Source organism: Lissotriton vulgaris, unplaced genomic scaffold, assembly GCF_964263255.1.
Source record: "Lissotriton vulgaris unplaced genomic scaffold, aLisVul1.2 SCAFFOLD_1444, whole genome shotgun sequence".
NCBI lineage: Eukaryota > Metazoa > Chordata > Amphibia > Caudata > Salamandridae > Lissotriton > Lissotriton vulgaris.
The window spans coordinates 525,806-535,761 of record NW_028246333.1 but is presented as its reverse complement, the minus strand read 5'-3'; the positions used below and the strand labels follow the sequence as shown (position 1 = coordinate 535,761).

The following is a 9,956-nucleotide window of genomic DNA, read 5'->3' as shown; positions in this document are numbered from 1 at the left end:
CATTGCAAATGCTTGTATTTATTGTAAGTGGTGAATGTGCTGGCTGTGTGTAGAGATTCAGCTCCGGCAGCAAGCCCTGAATGTTCAACCTCGCTGCCCCTTGTCAAAGGAGAGATTTGTGGCTCAGTGAGCTAACAGCACTAGCTGGCTTTTGTGGCTCTGAGGACAACACGCTTTACATGTCACATGCAGCGCCCATTGCTCTTGAGTCTTACAGACCAGAGAACAGCCTGACTGACCGAAAGCTGACTGTGGTATTTGGCCTCTTGCAAAATGCGGAACTAAGGAAATTGCATAAGACAATATCACCCAGAGTGAGTAGATGCGCACACTCCACATCACCACTAGAAGCCACAGGAGCAGCAGCCTACATCTGCTGGACTTCGCGACTCAGGTGAGCTCAGCTGAGAGGGGTGCAGGGGGAGGGGCTTCGGGACACAGGTGAGCTCAGCTGACAGGGGTCGCAGGTGTGAGGGGCTTCGAGACTCAGGTGAGCTCAGCTGACAGCGGTGCCGGAGTGAGGGGCTTCGAGACTCAGGTGAGCTCAGATGACAGGGGTCGCAGGGGGAGGGGCTTTGAGACTCAGGTGAGCTCACCTGACAGCAGCGCAGGGTGAGGGGCTTCGAGACTCAGGTGAGCACAGCAGACAGGGGTCACAGGGTGAGGGGCTTTGAGACTCAAGTGAGCTCAGCTGACAGCGGTGCAGGGTGAAGGTCTTAAAGACTCAGGAGAGTTCAGCTGACAGGGGTCGCAGGGTGAGGGGCTTTGAGACTCAGGAAAGTTCAGCTGACAGAGGTGCAGGGTGAGGGGCTTTGAGACTCAGGTGAGCTCAGCTGACAGATCTCACAGGGTGAGGGGCTTTGAGACTCAGGTAAGCTCAGCTAACAGCGGTGCAGGGTGAGGGACTTCAAGACTCAGGTGAGCTCAGTTGACGACAATGCAGGGTGAGGGGCTTCGGGAATCAGGTGAGCTCAGCTGACAGTGGTGCAGGGTGAGGGGCTTCACGACTCAGGTTAGCTGAGGTGACAGGGGTCGCGGGGGATGGGCTTCAAGACTCAGTTGAGCTCAACTAACAGCGGTGCAGGGTGAGGGGCTTCGAGACTCAGGTGATCTCAGCTGACAGGGGTCGCAGGGTGAGGGGCTTCGAGACTCAGGTGAGATCAGCTGACAGCGGTGCCGGTGTGAGGTGCTTCAAGACTCAGTTGAGCTCAGCTGACAGGGGTCACAGGTTGAGGGGCTTTGAGACTCAGGTGAGCACAGCAGACAGGGGGTCACAGGGTGAGGGGCTTTGAGACTCAGGTGAGCTCAGCAGACAACGGTGCAGGGTGAGGGGCTTTGAGACTCAAGTGAGCTCAGCTGACAGCGGTGCAGGGTGAGGATCTTCAAGACTCAAGAGAGCTCAGTTGACAGCGGTGCAGGGTGAGGGGCTTTGAGACTCAATTGAGCTCTGCTGACAGGGGTCACAGTTGAGGGGCTGTGAGAATCAGGTAAGCTCAGCTGACAGAGGTGCAGGGTGAGGGGCTTTGAGACTCAGGTGAGCTCAGCTGAAGGCAGCGCAGGGTGAGGGGCTTTGAGACTCAGGTGAGCTCAGCTGACAGGGGTCGCAGGGTGAGGGGCTTTGAGACTCAGGTGAGCTCAGCTGAAGGCAGCGCAGGGTGAGGGGCTTTGAGACTCAGGTGAGCTCAGATGACAGGGGTCGCAGGGTGAGGGGCTTTGAGACTCAGGTGAGCTCAGCTGACAGCGGTGTACAGTGAGGGGCTTTGAGACTCAGGTGAGCTCTGCCGACAGCAGTGCAGGGTGAGGGGCTTCAAAACTCATGTGAGCTCAGCTGACAGAGGTGCAGGGTGAGGGGCTTTGAGACTCAGGTGAGCTCAGCTGACGGCAGCTCAGGGTGAGGGGCTTCGAGACTCAGGTGAGCTCAGCTGACAGGGGTCGCAGGGTGGGGGGCTTCAGGACTCAGGTGAGCTCAGCTGACAGGGGTCACGGAGTGAGGGGCTTCAAGACTCAGGTGACCTCAGCTGACAGGGGTCAAAGGGTGAGGGGCTTTGAGACTTAGGTGAGCTCAGCTGACAAGGGTCGCAGGGTGAGGGGCTTTAAGACTCAGGTGAGCTCAGCTGACAGCAGCGCAGGGTGATGGGCTTCGAGACTCAGGTGAGCTCAGATGACAGGGGTCGCTGGGGGAGGGGCTTTGAGACTCAGGTGAGCTCAGCTGACAGCAGCGCAGGGTGAGGGGCTTCGAGACTCAGGTGGGCTCAGCTGACAGCGGTGCCGGTGTGAGAGGCTTTGAGACTCTAGTGAGCTCAGCTGACAGGGGTCGCAGGGTGAGGGGCTTCGAGACTCAGTTGAGCTCAACTAACAGCGGTGCAGAGTGAGGGGCTTAAAGACTCAGGTGATCTCAGCTGACAGGGGTCGCAGGGTGATGGGCTTCAAGACTCAGGTGAGCTCAGCTTACAGCGGTCGCAGGGTGAGGGGTTTCGAGACTCAGGTCAGCTCAGCTGACAGCGGTGCCGTGTGAGGGGCTTCGAGACTCAGGTGAGCTCAGCTGACAGCGTTGCTGTTGTGAGGGGCTTCGAGACTCAGGTGAGCTCAGCTGACAGCGGTGCCGTGTGAGGGGCTTCGAGACTCAGGTGAGCTAAGCTGACAGCGGTGCATGTGAGGGGCTTTGAGACTCAGGTGAGTTCAGCTGACAGAGGTGCAGGGTGAGGGGCTTCGAGACTCAGGTGAGCTCAGCTGACAGCGGTGACGTGTGAGGGGCTTCAAGACTCAGTTGAGCTCAGCTGACAGGGGTCACAAGGTGAGGAGCTTTGAGACTCAGGTGAGCTCAGCTGACAGCGGTGCAGGGTGAGGGGCTTTGAGACTCAGGTGAGGTCAGAAGACAGCGGTGCAGGGTGAGGGTCTTAAAGACTCAGGGGAGCTCAGCTGACAGGGGTCGCAAGTAAGGGGCTTTGAGACTCAGGTAAGCTCAGCTGACAGAGGTGCAGGTTGAGGGGCTTTGAGACTCAGGTGAACTCAGCTCATGGCAGCGCAGGGTGAGGGCTTTGAGAATCAGGTTAGCTCAGCTGACAGCGGTGCAGGGTGAGGGGCTTTGAGACTCAGGTGAGCTCACCTAACAGGGGTCACAGGGTGAGGGGCTTCGAGACTCAGGTGAGCTCAGCTGACAGCAGTGCAGGGTGAGGGACTTCGAGACTCAGGTGAGGTCAGCTGACAGCAGTGCAGGATGAGGGGCTTTGAGACTCAGGTGAGCTCACCTGACAGGGGTTGCAGGGTGAGGGGCTTCAAGGCTCAGGTGAGCTCTACTGACAGCGCTGCAGGGTGAGGGGCTTCGAGACTCAGGTGAGCTCAGCTGACAGTGGTGCAGGGTGAGGGGCTTCAAGACTCAGGTTAGCTGAGGTGACAGGGGTCGCGGGGGATGGGCTTCAAGACTCAGTTGAGCTCAACTAACAGCGGTGCAGGGTGAGGGGCTTCGAGACTCAGGTGATCTCAGCTGACAGGGGTCGCAGGGTGAGGGGCTTCGAGACTCAGGTGAGATCAGCTGACAGCGGTGCCGGTGTGAGGTGCTTCAAGACTCAGTTGAGCTCAGCTGACAGGGGTCACAGGTTGAGGGGCTTTGAAACTCAGGTGAGCACAGCAGACAGGGGTCACAGGGTGAGGGGCTTTGAGACTCAGGTGAGCTCATCAGACAGCGGTGCAGGGTGAGGGGCTTTGAGACTCAAGTGAGTTCAGCTGACAGCGGTACAGGGTGAGGGTCTTCAAGACTCAAGAGAGCTCAGCTGACAGCGGTGCAGGGTGAGGGGCTTTGAGACTCAAGTGAGCTCAGCTGACAGAGGTCACAGGTGAGGGGCTTTCAGACTCAGGTAAGCTCAGCTGATAGAGGTGCAGGGTGAGGGGCTTTGAGACTCAGGTGAGCTCAGCTGACAGTGGTCTCAGGGTGAGGGGCTTCGAGTCTCAGGTGAGCTTAGCTGACGGCAGCTCAGGGTGAGGGGCTTCGAGACTCAGGTGAGCTCAGCTGACAAGGGTCGCAGGGTGGGAGCTTCAGGACTCAGGTGAGCTCAGCTGATAGGGGTCACGGAGTGAGGGGCTTCAAGACTCAGGTGACCTCAGCTGACAGGGGTCAAAGGGTGAGGGGCTTTGAGACTTAGGTGAGCTCAGCTGACAAGGGTCGCAGGGTGAGGGGCTTTGAGACTCAGGTGAGCTCAGCTGACAGTGGTGCAGGGTGAGGGGCTTCGAGACTCAGGTGAGCTCAGCTGACAGTAGCGCAGGGTGATGGGCTTCGAGACTCAGGTGAGCTCAGATGACAGGGGTCACAGGGGGAGGGGCTTTGAGACTCAGGTGAGCTCACCTGACAGCAGCGCAGGGTGAGGGGCTTCGAGACTCAGGTGAGGTCAGCTGACAGGGGTCACAGGGTATGGGGCTTTGAGACTCAGGTGAGCACAGCAGACAGGGGTCACAGGGTGAGGGGCTTTGAGACTCAAGTGAGCTCAGCTGACAGCGGTGCAGGGTGAGGGTCTTAAAGACTCCGGAGAGTTCAGCTGACAGGGGTCGCAGGGTGAGGGGCTTTGAGACACAGGAAAGCTCAGCTGACAGAGGTGCAGGGTGAGGGGCTTTGAGACTCAGGTGAGCTCAGCTGACAGGGGTCACAGGGAGAGGGGCTTTGAGACTCAGGTAAGCTCAGCTAACAGCGGTGCAGGGTGAGGGACTTCAAGACTCAGGTGAGCTCAGTTGTCGACAATGCAGGGTGAGGGGCTTCAGGAATCAGGTGAGCTCAGCTGACAGTGGTGCAGGGCTTCAAGACTCAGGTTAGCTGAGGTGACAGGGGTCGTGGGGATGGGCATCAAGACTCAGTTGAGCTCAACTAACAGCGGTGCAGGGTGAGGGGCTTCGAGACTCAGGTGATCTCAGCTGACAGGGGTCGCAGGGTGAGGGGCTTCGAGACTCAGGTGAGATCAGCTGACAGCGGTGCCGGTGTGAGGTGCTTCAAGACTCAGTTGAGCTCAGCTGACAGGTGTCACAGGTTGAGGGGCTTTGAGACTCAGGTGAGCACAGCAGACAGGGGTCACAGGGTGAGGGGCTTTGAGACTCAGGTGAGCTCAGCAGACAGCGGTGCAGGGTGAGGGGCTTTGAGACTCAAGTGAGCTCAGCTGACAGCGGTGCAGGGTGAGGGGCTTTGAGACTCAAGTGAGCTCAGCTGACAGGAGTCACAGTTGAGGGGCTTTGAGACTCAGGTAAGCTCAGCTGACAGAGGTGCAGGGTGAGGGGCTTTGAGACTCAGGTGAGCTCAGCTGACGGCAGCTCAGGGTGAGGGGCTTCGAGACTCAGGTGAGCTCAGCTGACAGGGGTCGCAGGGTGGGGGGCTTCAGGACTCAGGTGAGCTCAGCTGACAGGGGTCACGGAGTGAGGGGCTTCAAGACTCAGGTGACCTCAGCTGACAGGGGTCAAAGGGTGAGGGGCTTTGAGACTTAGGTGAGCTCAGCTGACAAGGGTCGCAGGGTGAGGGGCTTTGAGACTCAGGTGAGCTCTGCTGACAGCAGCGCAGGGTGATGGGCTTCGAGACTCAGGTGAGCTCAGATGACAGGGGTCTCAGGGGGAGGGGCTTTGAGACTCAGGTGAGCTCAGCTGACAGCAGCGCAGGGTGAGGGGCTTTGAGACTCCGGTGAGCTCAGCTGACAGTGGTCACAGGGTATGGGGCTTTGAGACTCAGGTGAGCACAGCAGACAGGGGTCACAGGGTGAGGGGCTTTGAGACTCAAGTGAGCTCAGCTGACAGCGGTGCAGGGTGAGGGTCTTCAAGACTCAGGAGAGTTCAGCTGACAGGGGTCGCAGGGTGAGGGGCTTTGAGACTCAGTAAAGCTCAGCTGACAGAGGTGCAGGGAGAGGGGCTTTGAGACTCAGGTGAGCTTAGCTGACAGGGGTCACAGGGTGAGGGGCTTTAAGACTAAGGTAAGCTCAGCTAACAGCGGTGCAGGGTGAGGGACTTCAAGACTCAGGTGAGCTCAGTTGACGACAGTGTAGGGTGAGAGGCTTCGGGAATCAGGTGAGCTCAGCTGACAGCGGTGCAGGGTGTGGGCTTCGAGACTCAGGTGAGCTCAGCTGACAGCGGTGCAGGGGTGAGGGGCTTCAAGACTCAGGTGACCTCAGCTGACAGCGGTGCAGGTTGAGGGCTTCGAGACTTAGGTGAGCTCAGCTGACAGGGGTCGCGGGGTGAAGGGCTTAAGGACTCAGGTGACCTCAGCTGACATGGGTCAAAGGGTGAGGGGCTTTGAGACTCAGGTGAGCTCAGCTGACAGAGTTGCAAGGTGAGAGGCTTCCAGACTCAGGCCAGCTCAGCTGACAGCTGTACCGTGTGAGGGGCTTCAAGACTCAGTTGAGCTCAGCTGACAGGGGTCACAAGGTGAGGAGCTTTGAGACTCAGGTGAGTTTAGCTGACAGCGGTGCAGGGTGAGGGGCTTTGAGACTCAGGTGAGGTCAGAAGACAGAGGTGCAGGGTGAGAGTCTTCAAGACTCAGGGGAGCTCAGCTGACAGGGGTCGCAGGTGAGGGGCTTTGAGACTCAGGTGAGCTCAGCTGACAGTGGTGCAGGGTGAGGGGCTTCGAGACTCCGGTGATCTCAGCTGACATGGGTCGCAGGGTGAGGGGTTTCGAGACTCAGTTGAGATCAGCTGACAGCGGTGCCGGTGTGAGGTGCTTCAAGACTCAGTTGAGCTCAGCTGACAGGGGTCACAGGTTGAGGGGCTTTGAGACTCAGGTGAGCTCAGCAGACAGCTGTGCAGGGTGAGGGGCTTTGAGACTCAAGTGAGCTCAGCTGACAGCGGTGCAGGGTGAGGGTCTTCAAGACTCAAGAGAGCTCAGCTGACAGTGGTGCAGGGTGAGGGGCTTTGAGACTCAAGTGAGCTCAGCTGACAGGGGTCACAGGTGAGGGGCTTTCAGACTCAGGTAAGCTCAGCTGACAGAGGTGCAGGGTGAGGGGCTTTGAGACTCAGGTGAGCTCAGCTGACAGGAGTCGCAGGGTGAGGGGCTTTGAGACTCAGGTGAGCTCAGCTGACAGCGGTGCACAGTGAGGGGCTTTGAGACTCAGGTGAGCTCTGCCGACAGCAGTGCAGGGTGAGGGGCTTCGAAACTCATGTGAGCTCAGCTGACAGAGGTGCAGGGTGAGGGGCTTTGAGACTCAGGTGAGCTCAGCTGACGGCAGCTCAGGGTGAGGGGCTTCGAGACTCAGGTGAGCTCAGCTGACAGGGGTCGCAGGGTGAGGGGCTTCAAGACTCAGGTTAGCTGAGGTGACAGGGGTCGTGGGGGATGGGCTTCAAGACTCAGTTGAGCTCAACTAACAGCAGTGAAGGGTCAGGTGAGGGGCTTCGAGACTCAGGTGATCTCAGCTGACAGGGGTCGCAGGGTGAGGGGCTTCGAGACTCAGGTGAGATCAGCTGACAGCGGTGCCGGTGTGAGGTGCTTCAAGACTCAGTTGAGCTCAGCTGACAGGGGTCACAGGTTGAGGGGCTTTGAGACTCAGGTGAGCACAGCAGACAGGGGTCACAGGGTGAGGGGCTTCGAGTCTCAGGTGAGCTCAGCTGACAGCGGTGCACAGTGAGGGGCTTTGAGACTCAGGTGAGCTCTGCCGACAGCAGTGCAGGGTGAGGGGCTTCGAAACTCATGTGAGCTCAGCTGACAGAGGTGCAGGGTGAGGGGCTTTGAGACTCAGGTGAGCTCAGCTGACGGCAGCTCAGGGTGAGGGGCTTCGAGACTCAGGTGAGCTCAGCTGACAGGGGTCGCAGGGTGGGGGCTTCAGGACTCAGGTGAGCTCAGCTGACAGGGGTCACGGAGTGAGGGGCTTCAAGACTCAGGTGACCTCAGCTGACAGGGGTCAAAGGGTGAGGGGCTTTGAGACTTAGGTGAGCTCAGCTGACAAGGGTCGCAGGGTGAGGGGCTTTGAGACTCAGGTGAGCTCAGCTGACAGTGGTGCAGGGTGAGGGGCTTCGAGACTCAGGTGAGCTCAGCTGACAGTAGCGCAGGGTGATGGGCTTCGAGACTCAGGTGAGCTCAGATGACAGGGGTCACAGGGGGAGGGGCTTTGAGACTCAGGTGAGCTCACCTGACAGCAGCGCAGGGTGAGGGGCTTCGAGACTCAGGTGAGGTCAGCTGACAGGGGTCACAGGGTATGGGGCTTTGAGACTCAGGTGAGCACAGGAGACAGGGGTCACAGGGTGAGGGGCTTTGAAACTCAAGTGAGCTCAGCTGACAGCGGTGCAGGGTGAGGGTCTTAAAGACTCCGGAGAGTTCAGCTGACAGGGGTCGCAGGGTGAGGGGCTTTGAGACTCAGGAAAGCTCAGCTGACAGAGGTGCAGGGTGAGGGGCTTTGAGACTCAGGTGAGCTCAGCTGACAGGGGTCACAGGGATAGGGGCTTTGAGACTCAGGTAAGCTCAGCTAACAGCGGTGCAGGGTGAGGGACTTCAAGACTCAGGTGAGCTCAGTTGACGACAATGCAGGGTGAGGGGCTTCGGGAATCAGGTGAGCTCAGCTGACAGTGGTGCAGGGCTTCAAGACTCAGGTTAGCTGAGGTGACAGGGGTCGTGGGGGATGGGCTTCAAGACTCAGTTGAGCTCAACTAACAGCGGTGCAGGGTGAGGGGCTTCGAGACTCAGGTGATCTCAGCTGACAGGGGTCGCAGGGTGAGGGGCTTCGAGACTCAGGTGAGATCAGCTGACAGCGGTGCCGGTGTGAGGTGCTTCAAGACTCAGTTGAGCTCAGCTGACAGGTGTCACAGGTTGAGGGGCTTTGAGACTCAGGTGAGCACAGCAGACAGGGGTCACAGGGTGAGGGGCTTTGAGACTCAGGTGAGCTCAGCAGACAGCGGTGCAGGGTGAGGGGCTTTGAGACTCAAGTGAGCTCAGCTGACAGCGGTGCAGGGTGAGGATCTTCAAGACTCAAGAGAGCTCAGCTGACAGCGGTGCAGGGTGAGGGGCTTTGAGACTCAAGTGAGCTCAGCTGACAGGAGTCACAGTTGAGGGGCTTTGAGACTCAGGTAAGCTCAGCTGACAGAGGTGCAGGGTGAGGGGCTTTGAGACTCAGGTGAGCTCAGCTGACAGGGGTCGCAGGATGAGGGGCTTTGAGACTCAGGTGAGCTCAGCTGACGGCAGCTCAGGGTGAGGGGCTTCGAGACTCAGGTGGGCTCAGCTGACAGGGGTCGCAGGGTGGGGGGCTTCAGGACTCAGGTGAGCTCAGCTGACAGGGGTCGCAGGGTGAGGGGCTTTGAGACTCAGGTGAGCTCTGCTGACAGCAGCGCAGGGTGATGGGCTTCGAGACTCAGGTGAGCTCAGATGACAGGGGTCTCAGGGGGAGGGGCTTTGAGACTCAGGTGAGCTCAGCTGACAGCAGCGCAGGGTGAGGGGCTTCGAGACTCAGGTGAGCTCAGCTGACAGTGGTCACAGGGTATGGGGCTTTGAGACTCAGGTGAGCACAGCAGACAGGGGTCACAGGGTGAGGGGCTTTGAGACTCAAATGAGCTCAGCTGACAGCGGTGCAGGGTGAGGGTCTTCAAGACTCAGGAGAGTTCAGCTGACAGGGGTCGCAGGGTGAGGGGCTTTGAGACGCAGTAAAGCTCAGCTGACAGAGGTGCAGGGAGAGGGGCTTTGAGACTCAGGTGAGCTTAGCTGACAGGGGTCACAGGGTGAGGGGCTTTAAGACTAAGGTAAGCTCAGCTAACAGCGGTGCAGGGTGAGGGACTTCAAGACTCAGGTGAGCTCAGCTGACAGGGGTCACAGGTTGAGGGGCTTTGAGACTCAGGTGAGCTCAGCTGACAGCGGTGCAGGGTGTGGGGCTTTGAGACTCAAGTGAGCTCAGCTGACAGCGGTGCAGGGTGAGGGTCTTCAAGACTCAAGAGAGCTCAGCTGACAGCGGTGCAGGGTGAGGGGCTTTGAGACTCAAGTGAGCTCAGCTGACAGGGGTCACAGGTGAGGGGCTTTCAGA

General features: G+C 58.9%; 1 protein-coding gene across 1 annotated transcript in view; it reads left to right on the top strand.

Annotated features, from left to right (window-relative positions):
- Positions 1–345: 345 nt before the first annotated feature.
- Positions 346–9,956, top strand: part of LOC147665981 (peptidoglycan-recognition protein SC2-like) — a 108,714-nt gene continuing 99,103 nt past the window's right edge. Inside the window, exon 1 of the mRNA XM_086949355.1 lies at positions 346–394. The gene's annotated coding sequence lies outside the window, so the exon portion shown is untranslated. The remainder of the gene's footprint in view (positions 395–9,956) is intronic.